General features: G+C 39.8%; 1 long non-coding RNA gene across 1 annotated transcript; it reads left to right on the top strand.

Annotated features, from left to right (window-relative positions):
- Window positions 1-641: 641 nt before the first annotated feature.
- Window positions 642-10,956, top strand: LOC117363563. Its single transcript, XR_004540094.1, has 3 exons — window positions 642-1,540; window positions 7,648-7,700; window positions 10,801-10,956. It is a non-coding gene; the product is annotated as an uncharacterized LOC117363563 (long non-coding RNA).
- Window positions 10,957-14,369: the final 3,413 nt, after the last annotated feature.

Here is a 14,369-nt window from a genome sequence, read left to right as displayed (position 1 = left end):
AAGCAGGAATAAATCAGTGGCGGTAGCTTGGAGGAGGCAGGGAGAGAGAATGTAAGACAAAGAAAGGGGGCAGGGAGAGAGAAAGAAAGAAAAAGAAAGAAAGGGGACAGGGAGAGAGTGATTGAAAGAAAGAAAGGGGAGGGTCAGGGAGAGAGGAAGAAAAAGTTGGACCCATGGAGGGACAGAGAGAGATGTTGGTTGGGGAATGGAATGAAGTCTGGAGGAGAGGAAGCATGCAGGAGGCAGAAAGAAAGAAATATTGGATTTACAGTCAGAAGAAGGAAGTGCAACCAGTGACTCGTGGAATCACCAGACAGCAAAGGTAGGAAAAATTATTTTATTTTAAATTTAACGATCAAAATGTGTCCAAATTTATATCTGCTGTCTATATTTTGCACTATAGTCCCCTTTTACTAAACCGTGATAGTGGTTTTTAGCGCAGGGAGCCTTTGAGCTTCAGGAGCAGTGCAGGGCATTCAGCGCAGCTCCCTGTGCTAAAAACCATTATTGTGGTTTAGTAAAAGGGGAGGGGGTATATTTGTCTATTTTTGTATAGTTGTTACTGAGGTGACATTGCCTAAAGTCATCTGCCTTGACCTCTTTGAAAAAACCCAGAATATAAATGATAATTAACATTTTCTCTGCATACAGTGTTCTTTGTGTTTTTTTAAATTTTATTGTTGGTAGTTCATTTTGACTTGGTCATTTTAAAAGTAGCTCGCAAGCCAAAAAAGTGTGGGCACCCCTGTTCTAGAGTAATCTAAACTGAGGAAGCTTCTCCAAACAGGCTCCATTGGACGATATCACCCATCTGTGAGGATTTGTATCCTACTATCCATTGCTACAGGTACTACTACTATTATTTCCTATAAGCGTCTGGAGCAGCACAGAGCATTCAGTGCGCTGGCCTGCACTAAAAACCACTTTCGCGGTTTTGTAAAAGGAGGGGGTATAGTTTTGAAAAACATGACAGGGAAAATGGAGAAAAAGAAACCTTGAAGAAATATACCTCCATGCACTGATATCATCTAGAGAAGAAATTAAGAAATCTGTGATACAGTCAAAAACAGTAGCAAAGATTCTTATTCCACTCCTGCTCCTACATTTTATATGATGGCAACATAATGGTTAATTAAAATAAGTAAAATTATACTTTTAATCCACAGCACAGTGTATTTGGAATGAGATTAACTGGAAGGCATGAGCAGTGAAGTATTTATTCTGGGAATTTTTTAAGTACATCAACAGGGACTTGCAGAAGTTAGAATTTGCAGGTAATTTATTACTATGATATAACTAGGTGGTTATGGGAAAAAAAAGTAAAATCTTTCTGTTGCTAGTTAAAAAAGAAACACTGCTTCCTGCTGAGAGACATTTAAATCTATTTCTATGATAATGTTAAAACCACATGTTGCAAAACAAATTGATTCACATTTACTGTATTCTATTAATGTCCACAGTCCTAACACCTATTTTTGTCTTTCATTTCTATAAAACCATTTTGCAAGAAAATTAGAAGAAGGTGTAGAAGAAATCCAAGGTAAGTTTTATATAATTCTTTGAAATATATCTGGGATTTAAAATAATTTATTTTGCATACTATAATGCTCCTGATTATTATACAGTAGATATAAATAAAACATGTACAAAATTTTCAAACAATTCCTGGAGAAATGGAAACATTCATGAAAAAATTTGCTATAAAGGGAAAACACTGGTTTCTCTCGGATACACGGGAATAGAATTAGTCCACATGATAGTTTCCTAAGGTCATAAAGGGAGCCTTTTGTACCTTGGGCATTGGAGGGTTAAGTAACTTGCTCAGAGTCACAAGGAGCTGTAGTGGGAATCAAACTTCAGGCTGCTGCACTAACCACTATTCTACTCCCCCACTTTACAAACCATGCTCCCACAGAGCTCTGAATATGACTAGGCTTTAAAAATATATCCCATTATATGCAAATTCAATTAAGTAAGATAAGTGCATAATATTTACCATAAACTACAAAATAGGGTCTACTAATTATTTTATTCTTACTAACTCATTGTAACCCAATTGCTAAAGTTACAGGGAAATTCTAATATAATAAGCCTACTGGAGTTCTAAATGCTCCGACGCTGCTCTGACACTCATAGAATTCCTATGAGCGTCAGAGCAATGTCGGAGCATTGAGTGCCCTGGGCTGCAGAAGAAACCTCTACCATAGCTTAGTAAAAGAGGGCCTATATACTCGTACTATACTACACAAATGCCTGGGTTTTAAATATATTAAATAATATAAATTTCAAAAGTCATAAATAATAATTTAAATTTTTGTTACATGCTGAGAACAAAATGTGCTCCCTATGGGGGTCAACTCTCCATTACTGCACATTTATTTTATTTTTTTATTCCACATATATTTTGCCTACTACCTAAGCAGATTCCAATATATAAAGGCTGTACGACTATGTGTAATTCAATTATTCAAAAAGGTTTTGTTCTTTTTTAAACCTTTTATTTATCTTGATGGAGAGCTGCAGTGTGGCAAATGTGCTTTCCCACTTGTCCACTGTGTAAAAACCTTCCCTAAACAAAACATTACTACTACTTTTAAAACAAATTAATGTCTAAATCTTCCTTTTCTTCCTCCTCCTCCTACTACTACTAGTAAGCATTTCTATAGTGATACTAGACATATGCAGTGCTGTACACACTGGGGCTCATTTACAAAAGAGAAAAACATCCCAAAAACGGCATAAACAGACCCTTAAGCGCCAAAACATCCAAGTGCCAAATTTTGAAACTAATTTTTTAGATGTACAGTACTTCCCCAATATTCACGGGGTTTCCGTTCCAGGAACCCCCGCGAATCTTGAAAAACCGCAAATACGGTTTTTCATGGGGGAGACTGGAGAGGGCAGCGAGAGAGGCAGGAGAGGAGCAGCTGGAGCGCCAGCGAGTGCAGGAAATCTCTCACTGTGTGCTCCGACCGCCTCTTCCTGCACTAAGTCGGGCTTTACCAATCAGGAGCTGTGTGTCAAAGCAGCTCCTGATTGGATAAGGCCCGACTTAGTGCAGGAAAAGGTGGTTGGAGCATACAGCGATGCTCTCTCCTGCCTCTCTCGCTGCCCTCTCCTTGTCGGTGGTTCATGGTCGGAAAATACCACGAATGACCGGGACTGTGAACCGCTGACTGCGAACGACTGGGGCAACACTGTATTACAAGGCTTTTAATCTCCAGGATGTCTAAATGTTAAGGGGGAATGGTTTGGGCGAGATTTGGGCAGGCTTAGCACTTGGACATCTTGCAGAGATAATCAAAGCTTTTTCAAAACGTCCAGGGTGTCATTTAGATGTTCGGAGTTAGACCTATTTTAAATGTGAATAAGGGACATAAAGGTACCTAAACTGACCAGATGACCACTGGAAAGATGAACATATGGTCCCAGTGGTCACTGCCTCCCCCCCCAAAGATGTAAATGAAACAGTACATACCTGTCTCTAGAACAGTAGCACATGGTATGGGAAAGCCTAGTAGATCTACACACAGGTGTCTTAAGTAGCCTGGTGGGTGGAGAGAGGAGAACTCAGATCATAGAGAGGAGAACTCAGGCCTATAAGCCACTCTACCCACTACATTTATGGTGGAAAGTGTGAGCCCACCAAAACACACTCAAAACCTACTGTACTACCATATAGATGACACCTGCAGCCATAAGGGCTATTGGGATGGCAGGTGGGTATAGTAGGTTTTGGGGGAGTTTGGGAGGGCTCACCATACATTTAAAAGAGGTTCAGGTGAAATATGCACCTGGCAGTCTTTATTTGAAATTCACAGCAGTACCCCCTAAGGTGTCTCACTGCCCTGTTGAGATGTCTGAATGGTCAGTCCATTAAGATTCTGGCCCCTCCCACATCCAAATGGACTTGATTTGGACATTTTAAACATGGGCGGTTTTGTATTCAAAAATGGCCAAAACAGTTAGATGTCCTAAGGGCCAAGATGTTCAACTGGATCATTAAAAAAATTAATAAATTGGATGTCTAGCAGTTTCAAAAATGGCTGTCTCCCCGCCCCAATATTTGAACATCTTGCAGGATACGTCCAAAGTCAGACTTAGATGCACTATTGAAAATGCCATTCATTATATACAGGTACTTTCTCTGTCTCTAGTGGGTTCACAGTCTTAAGTTTTTGACGTTCAGGTGTCCCATGGTAGTTTTGGAATTAATGCACACTATTTACATGCTACAAATAGATTTTATTTTTTAGTGTGGGAAGCATGTTTGGAGGCGGAGAATAGGTGCGTTGCATGCAGACTGATTAGCACAGGAGCCCTTATTGCCTTCAAAATAGGTGGCAATAATGCCATGCACTAATTTCTCAAGGCACTTAATGGCCATTAATTCAGAAACTTGAACATGCAGGCCATTTTACAGCCTTATTAAAAGTAGCCTCAGTGCATAGGAAACTCATATACTGATAATAGTGCATTTTTAATGCAGCTTAGTAAAAGGACCTCTGTATGTATAAAATGTACATTTTAAGTTTGAACATCAAATAATACCAAAACTGTGTTTAAAGTGAAAACAATTCACTTAAATAAGATTTTACAAAGTGTGATTAAATGTTCAACATATTAAAATGGAACTAAGCCATTTGTGACCAACATACCATAAACTAATTGTATGTGAAAACAGAACATTTACCAAATTCTTACCAATGTAGAATAGTCCACTTGATACAAGAATACTATGTAAAATCAAAATTGCAGCAAACCTAAATATCAAGGTAAAAATACCTCTAAAAAACTCATATGCAAGGGTGAATCAAAAATTAAATGCAATTGTTAAATTACATGATAACCGGAACAGAGCTAGTACATTGCCTGTTGGGTAGTTCGTCAATGCACAGTGCAGCGCTCAGCCTTTAGTTGTGTGGCAGTCAGTAGGTCAGAAACATGGATGCTCAAGATTGCACCATTGGAGAACAACATGCAGTAATGCTCTTTCTTTTGGCAGAGGGAGTGAAACCTGTGGAAATTCACCATCGGATATTGATTCAGTATGGACAAAGCACCATGAATCAATGAAAGGTTTATGAGGCGCTTAGAAGGTTTAAAGCAGAAAGAACAAGTGTAACCGACAAAGGTCGTTCTCTGGGCGCCCATCAACATTGCGCACAGAAAAGCCCATTGACAATGTCTCAATTGGCTGCAAATTTGGATATCACCTATGGATCTGCATTTGCTATAATGCATGATGACTTGGGATACAGGAAAGTCTGTGCACGATGAATTCCCAAACAGCTTACTAATCTGCGCAAGCAACAGCATATGGTAGTTTTGACCCAGTTCCTGAGATGGTATGAAGAAGATCTGAATATTCTGGAGTGAATTGTCACCGGTGATGAGACATGAGTGCATCACTGTGACCCGGAGAACAAAAGGCAAAGCATGATGAAGTAAAGGAAGCGGTGCTCATCTGGCTTTGGAGCAGCTGAAAAAAACTTTTTCTCTGCAAGAATGCAGAAGCTAGTTGAATGATACAACAAATGCATCGTCTTGCATAGGGACTATGAACATAAGATTTGCCGCTGCTGGGTCAGACCAGTGGTCCATCGTGCCCAGCAGTCCACTCACGTGGTGGCCCTTAGGTCAAAGACCAATGCCCTATTTAGTCTAGCCTTACCTGCGTATGTTCCGGTCCAGCAGGGTGCTTTCCCCTATAGCAGCCTCTGGAAGAGCATTCCAGATTTTTATCACTCTCTGGGGAAGAAGAACTTCCTAACGTTTGTACGGAATCTATCCCCTTTTAACTTTAGCGAGTGCCCTCTCGTTCTCTTCACCTTGGAGAGGGTGAACAATCTCCCTTTCTCTACTAAGTCAATTCCCTTCAATATCTTGAATGTTTCGATCATGTCCCCTCTCAGTCTCCTCTTTTCAAGGTTGAAGAGGCCCAGTTTCTCTAGCTGCTCATTGTACGTCAACTCCTCCAATCCCTTAACCATTTTTGTTGTTCTTCTCTGGACCCTTTTGAGTAGTACTATGTCCTTTTTCATGTACAGCAACCAGTATTGGACGCAGTATTCCAGGTGGCCCAGTACAGCGGCATGATAAACTTCTCGGATCTGTTTGTGATCCCCTTCTTAATCATTCCTAGCATTCTATTTGCTCTCTTCGCCAACGGTTTCATTGACTTGTCTACAAGTACTCCTAAGTCTTTTTCTTGGGGGCTCTCTCCAAGTATAGCACCGGACATCCTGTATTCGTGCATATGATTTTTGTCACCAACATGCATTACCTTGCACTTATCCACGTTGTACCTCATTTGCCATTTTGCTGCCCATTCCTCAAGTGTGTTTATATCTCTTTGTAGGTCTTCACAATCTTTCCGTGTCCTCAATACTCTGAATAATTTTGTATCATCAGCAAATTTAATCACCTCACTCATCGTACCAATTTCTAGGTCGTTTATAAATATATTGAAGAGCACAGGCCCGAGCACCAAACCCTGTGGCACCCCACATGTGATGCTTTTCCAGTCCGAGCATTGTCCATTTACCCCCACTATCTGTTTCCTATCTGCCAACCAGTTTTTAATCCACGTGAGTATATCACCCTTGATTCCATGGCTCGCAATTTTTCGAAGTAGACATGGAAAGGTGATATGTTCAATTGCTCACAGTTACTTCTATTAAAGTTTTAAATGTATTTTGCCTTTACTTTTTGATTTACTTTCGTATATACTTTAATTTTGATCATTGTACAGAGCCTCACACATTAATACTGGTGCATATTTGGTTACACTAATCTCTAAAGTGGTGAGTTATATATTACAGGGTCAATTTGAACAGTAGCAAATCGGCTGAACAAGATTGTATACATCCCAGAGTGCTGATAGAATTTAAAAATGAACTTGCAGAGCTATTGTTAGTCATTTGTAGTTTTTCTTTACAATCCAGCATAGTACTGGAAGACTGGAGGGTGGCCAATGTGACGCCAATTTTTAAAAAGGGTTCCAGAGGTGATCTGGGAAATTATAGACCAGTGAGTCTGACATCAGTGCTGGGCAAAATAGTAGAGACTATTATAAAGAACAAAATGACAGAACATATACATATCCATCTCTGGGTTATTCATTAGGGCGTCACTTGGAGTTTTGACTCGCCAATCCACGCTTTGCTGTTTGTGAATAGTGCACTGGAAGCAGAATCTAGAAGTTCTTCAAAAGTGGGAGAGTGACTGACTTATGTGCTGCTCTTTTTGGGTCACCTTAATGTATCAACAGATGAAGGGCTGATTAAGACTTTTAGATTATGAATTCGAAACATACACGAATTTGGTATGGCTGTATTTCCTCTCTCCCTCTGCCCCTTCTTTAAACTTATTTCAGACAGTGATTTGATGTGCTTTATTGGTAGTTTTGCCAAATTGCAAGAGACATGTGAAACACTGCCTCCTTCTCAATATTTACTGATTGACACCACAGTGACTTGTCGCTGCTCTAGACATTATTCTGGATGGTTTTTCTTTTTTGTTTTTTTGTGGGTTAGATGATGGGATAGTATGTATGGCCTGAGAGTGCAAGTTGGGAGGAGCAAGGGTTACGATGTCTTAATAATATGTCTTAAGTTACATTTTATATTTGTATGTTTTATGAAGGACAACTTTGAGATTTTTTATATTTTGTCTGATTGAGTGAAGGAGTGAAGCAGGTGAGTTATTCAACATATTATTTTTATTCTCTATGACAAAACATTGAATTGTGCTTATTGCTTTATTGTGATCTGTTTTTGTATATGTTGTAACAACTTTCTGGCCTCTGATGGACTTGAGATTATAAAAACATTCTCCATATTTGTTATCCAAATATGTATAAATAAGCATTATATAGGATTAACATAACAATCACATGCATGACATAAATCATATGTCATTCATGTGATTTTTATGTTAATCCTATATAATGCTTATTTATACATATTTGTATTTATTAGCTTTGAACCCTGATGCGGGCAATTTATGCCAAAACGCAGCCCGTGTCTTTCAATAAAGTGAATTGTGCCACTCCTATCTCTAAGGCCCTAAATTGAGAGCTAGGAATTACACTGGACTTCAGCAGGCATATGTCTTGGTTTTGAAATCAGCACTCAATACTATTATATAATGAGAGTTCATCTTTGAGTATCATTATAGAATAGCATTGAGCACCAATGTATTTGCCACCGATTATGAGCACCATGTACTATTACCACTTAGTATTTCTATAGCAGCGCTGTGCACATTATATGCAGATTCTTTCTTTTCCTAGTGGGATAATAATTTAAGGCCAACTTTTATGAAGCCGCGTTAGGGTTTTTTATCACTAGCCACTGCAGTAAAAGCCCCGACACTCATAGGAATTCTATGAGCTGTGGAGCTTTAGTTTAGTTTAGTGTAGCTTTAACCCCAGCAGCTGGCAATAAAAAAAAGTCTCTAACATGGCTTCATAAAAGGGGGCCTAAGTTTTTGTACCTGGAGCAATGAATAGAGACTTAAGTGATTACTAGCACACAGGAAAGACCCACATAAAGGCATGCCAAAAAGCCATGTTCTACCGCAGCTTTGTGAAAGGATGTCATAGGAATTTGGGAAAAGGGTTTAATGTTACCCAATATATAACTAAAGAAATTAAAGAAGCAACATGGTAGTTTATGAAAAGTAAGGAACACTATCTCCTGCATTTTCCTATGAAGCTTTGAGAAATTTTTAAAGCAGTTCTAGCTTTATTAGTTTTCCAAACTAAGTAGAGATTTAAAACAAACTGAGAGAAAATAATTTCTTCACACGTGTAATTAAAACTCTGGAATTCAATTGCAGGAGAATGTGATGGAAATCAGTTAGCTTAGCAGGATTAAAAAAAGACTTGATAAGTTCCTAAAAGAAGTCCATAGGCCTTTATTGAAATGGCTTGGGAAAATCCACTGCTTATTCTTAAGATAAGTAGCATAGAATCTGTGTTGCTTCTTAGGATCTAGCTAGGTGCTTGGGACCTGGGTTGGCCACTGTTGGAAGCAGGATACTACTGTAGACTTGATGGGTTTTTTTAGCTAAAATACTAAGAACCATCAGAAAGTACTTTGATGCAACCTCATTCTGTTTATTGGTGCAAGCCTCCATACTAAACTTACTCGACTACTGCAACATCATTTATCTGGGATCTTTCAAGAAAACTATTCAAATACTCCGAATCATCCAAAACTCAGCCGTCCAACTGATTTGTGGCATTAAAAAATGGGACCACATAACCCCCTATTACCAAAAACTTTATTGGTTGCCCCTGGAGGCAAGAGTCTTGTTCCAATTTGCCTGTCTTTGTTTTAAATCTATACTTGGCCCCCACAACCCTAGTTGCACATTTCAACTTGGACTGCCCCAGCAGACCTACACGCAGAGTCCATATGTTCACCCATCCATCAATAATGGCCTGCCGATACAAAAGATACCTAGACAGAACACTTGCTTTCCAAGCAGGCCAAATGACCAACTGCTGAGCATCTTAATAACGCACGCTTCCTCCTATCCAAGTTTTAGAAAACTAGTAAAAACAAACTTGTTCAACCGATTTGTATCCTAATTGCTCCCTTTGCCCTATCACTTTACTCCGTCTGATTTTTACCACGTTCTCTCATTTCCGCTCTGCTCTTGGCCTACTGGAATTGATGTCTGTCCAGTGCCCCACTCTCGCTGATTGTTTGCAGCAGGCTCCTGCTCTCTTTTTCCTGTATCCGCTTCATGTACTTTAATACCTTCTTTGTACCTATCTTCGCTGATTGTCTAGCTCCTCTTATTGTGAACTGCCTTGAACTACTATGGCTTTGGCGGTATATAAGAATAAAATTATTGTTATTATTAAGTTATTATCTTTAATAGAGGTCATTTGTTCTTTTTTTCAGTGTCCTTTAAGGTAAAGTCTACCAGCTTTAACATCTATGTAGTAACTCTTTTGTTTGAATAAATATTTTGGGCCTGATCCTATAAACGGTGCCTAACTCAGTAGGCGCTAAGAAAAACGTCAACTAGTGCAAGTTTCAAGTTTATTTCATATTTGATAAAATTGCTTTTTTCAAAGATTACAAAGCAATGAACAATAAATAATTTTTAAAAGAGGGAGACATACAATATAGGGATAGACAGACATACACTTTGTAGGGAAATCAGGGAAGAACTACAATTTAATATAGGAAAGAGAACAAATAAGGATAAAACAATAGAAGTTATGTTATATTAGATCAGTACTTGCCTACTTCAATTGGGAATAGTAACTCGGTCAATCAAAGTTAGGCACCGCTTGTAGAACTGCGCTTAGTGGCAGTTAAATCAAGTTAGGTACCGGTAGGCATCATAATGTTATGCGCCAGCATATTAGGTTTTCTTGGCATAATATACCAGCGCCTAACTCAGTCCATGCCCAAACTCCACCCCTAACCACACATACTTTTCATGTAGATGCCATTAAGTGCCTCAGTATAGATGCCTACCATGAGGCGGTAGGCACTACTGGCTAATTAATTTTTTTAATGTATCATTTTTGTAATGGTGCTTTCAATTATCAGCGCCAAGTAACCAATTAAACAAAAATAAAGTTAGGTGTCTAACTCAGTAAGAGCCTTTTATAGAATCAGGGCCATGTTCAGCGTTGTACTGATAATTTAGTTATATTGAAGTTTGGTTTGAATTAGTTTTGTCATTATTGCTGAAATGTTGTTTTTATTTAGATCAGAAATGTGTTTTTCCAGTTCTTTTAATTCTAATATTTCTTCCTTTCTTTTCTAGGTAGAAAAAACCAATTATTTCTCCTCTGAGAGTTGCTTTGAAAGTTTCTCTATGAAGTACAACATTTTGATTACAGATTGAGTGATATGAAAGAATTCTTTTATTAATGTTTCTATTCTATTAATAAAACCATTGCCCATTAATAAAATATTATTAAATGTCCATTTAGATTTGTTTGGCTTGCTTTGATTTGATTAATTTCTATATGAAGGGATTTGAAATCAATAAGGGAGGAATTTGACAATTTAATACATTGGGCATTAGGGCCAAAATTCTATAAAAGATGCCTAAAATTAGGTGCCAAAATTGGCATGTCTAGCCGATTTAGGTGCCTAACGTACCCTACCCTCCCCCCCCCCCCCCCCATTTTACAAAACTGTAGCACTACTTTTAGTGCTGGCCAAAGTGGTAACAGCTCTGATGCTCATAGAAAATTCCTTTGAGTGTTGGAGCTGTTACCACTGCGGCTGGCGCTAAAAACTGCGTTATGGTTTTGTAAAAGGGGGGGGTAATTTTTTAATTAGCTTAATTGGCACTAACAAGCTTAATCAGGTCAATAATTGGCATAAATTAAAATTAATTTCTAGTTAGGTGCCTAAATTGGTAGATGCCTCTCAGTTTCGGCTAGGCACCTAGCCCAAAGCACCTACCAGAAAGTGGGCATGGTTAAGGTGGATTGTGGGCAGATCTTGGGCATGTTTTCCACGTAGGCACTTAAATTGGACTTAGGTGCCTGTATTTAGGCCAAGAAAACCCTAACATAAATAGGGGTTGCCTAAAGTTTTGATGCCTACTGATGCTTAAGTACAATTTTAGGTGCCACTAGGCACGATTCCACAAATGGCGCCTAACTGAAAATTGGCAGCTTGTTATGCATCCTATTTATTTATTTCAAGCACTTATTACCTGCTTAACACTTGGGCAGTTTACACTCAAAAACATCCACAATCACATTAAAATAGTATATATATAATCAACAACAAGAACATAAGAATAGCCTTACTGGATCAGACCAATGGTCCATCAAGCCCAGTAGCCCGTTCTTACGGTGGCCAATCCAGGTCCCTTGTATCTGCAAAAACCAAAGAGTAACAACATGCCATGCTACCAATCCAGGGCAAGCAGTGGCTTCCCCCATGTCTTTCTCGATAACAGACAATGGACTTTTCCTCCAGGAAATTGTCCAAACCTTTCTTAAAACCAGCTACATGACAATAGTAATAGCAGTCAGCAACTCTCTCCTCTACATGAACATCTCTGGACCACGTGCTGCCTCCCATAAAAACATAATAGCCTTACTGGGTCAGACCAATGGTCCATTTAGCCCAATATCCCGTCTTCACAGAGGCCAATCCAAGTCAAAATTACCTGGCAAAAACAATGCTTGCACAAAGAAATAAGTTTTAAACAATTTCTTAAGCATCAGACCATTACTGCATAACCACTAATGGCCCGGTATGGCATTCTACATGACCGGACCAGCCACCAAAAAGCAGGCTGTATTGTACTGGCATAATGTACCACATCTCGCCCTCCCACATCCAGCAACATTACATTTTCAGAACACAGTGAACGACCTGGCTGATATGCAAAACTACACTTTCTTATCATCCCAGCAGATGAAACCAGAGACTAGTGGGATTGCGTCCATCAATCAGCAGGTGGAGATAGCACTAAGTTGTCATCAGGTATATCTTGGATGCACAGCCTCCTGGTATACTCTATTTCCAACAACCAGTATACCAATATACTCTATTTCCAGCAGGCTGATGGAAAATCCCACGCTTTGTTTAATTTTCCTTCAGTACAGGGCTGTAAAAGTAAGAAATCTCTTGACCATACTTGGGCATTTCAGGTAGCTTCCCATGATAAAGAATTTCGATCATTACTGCTTACTGCCTCTTCCTACAAACACTTTAGAACTCAACTGAAAACTTATCCTTTTTCGAAATATTTGGTTAAATAATCTATTCTGTTCCTAATGATATTGTTTGTTGTTTATAGTCTTTTGTAACCCGCATTGAACTTATGGTTACGCGGTTAATAAGCATGATGTTATATTATGTTATCTCATTCCTTTTCTGTATCTGGTCGGTTCTTTTGGGGCTATGTCTCTTTTACCGCCTTCTCTTCTCATTTTCTCTGGAGCTGAAGTCGGCTCCCTTCGGCAAATACTCGCTTTCTCTCTCTGGTGGCAGGTTTCTTCATCACATTATTGTTCTCTCAGATGCAACGTATCAGCCATCCTCCAGGCGACTTCCTGGGCATCTTGTGAATCGCCTTGATTCTATACTGGGAGGGGGAAGTACGAAGCTTCAGGTTCAGCCATACCTCTCCAGTAGCATTTGGGGTATCCGGGTATGGGTCATTTTCTCTCTTAGATGAGGTTTTCTGCTTGAAGTGGTTCAGCAGTTCACCTCTTTTGAGAGATCGGTTGTCCTCATACTTGGCAGGACATCTTCTTTAGGCGGTGTGCCATCGCTTGTGGTGTTTTCATACCATAGAACCTTGTTAGGGTAAGGGGGTCTGTTATGCGGTTGTGCTCATGGCTTTACCATATGCTAGGACCGTTGCCAGATACGGCGGATTCAATGAACAGGAGTTTTGCATGGAGTCTTGGAGTCATGAAAGTCTGGTGCTCTGCTGTCATTCTACTGGAAATGGGGATAGAGGGGTATAGATAGAAGATTACTACACAGGTCCTGGACCTGTTGGGCCACCACGTGAGCGGACTGCTGGGCATGATGGACCTCGGGTCTGACCCAGCAGAAGCATTTCTTATGTTCTTATTCGTGGAGAAGCGCAGCAGCTGTAAATTCCGCAGCATAATGCTCTCAGGCGATAATGGCTCCTGCTCACAGGTGCTCTGAGGTTAGCCTTGGTTTATTATGGGATATAGACATTCTGAGTGTTCATATCTCCTTGACAGTTGCTGCAAGTCAGGATTTGGAAGCGGTGGATTCACAATAGCTTGTTTTTGTTATAAGTGTGCACAGTAGTGGTCGGGGTGTGGAGCTGCTTATGGAGCCATAGGTGTTTATTTCCCTCCCTACGTTAGGACTGCTTTGTTACATCCCACTAGTCTCTGGATTCATCTGCTGGGATGATAAGGAAGGAAAAATTATGTCCTTACCTGATAATTTTCTGTACTCACAGCAGATGATCACAGAGCCCCACCCTAGTCCAGTTTAACTGTGGGGTGCTCTTAGGCGCGGTTTTTTGACACACCTTTTCAGCTGGAATTGCATTCTAAGTTTTTTTAGTTCAATTGTTCAAGTAGCACATATTGGGGAAAGGAGTTTTATCCCAGGACAAGCAGGCAGCATATTCTCACAGATGGGTGACGTCACCGCCGGAGCCCCAGTATGGACCACTTCAAAACTGTATCGCCACTTTAAGTGTTTAGAAAGTTTGCGATAGCCCACACCACGCATGCACGAGTGCCTTTCCCCCCACCCTCTGCCGACAAAAGGTGCACAGTCCCTTCAGTTTCTTAGTTTCCACAGAGCTAAGAAGACGCGTTTTCAATGGCCGTTGACATTTTTCTCTCGTTGCCTTCCTGCTCTCAC

This window comes from Geotrypetes seraphini, chromosome 7 (assembly GCF_902459505.1).
Source record: "Geotrypetes seraphini chromosome 7, aGeoSer1.1, whole genome shotgun sequence".
Lineage (NCBI taxonomy): Eukaryota > Metazoa > Chordata > Amphibia > Gymnophiona > Dermophiidae > Geotrypetes > Geotrypetes seraphini.
Note: the sequence above shows the minus strand (reverse complement) of the source record. Positions and strands in the feature narration are given on the sequence as shown.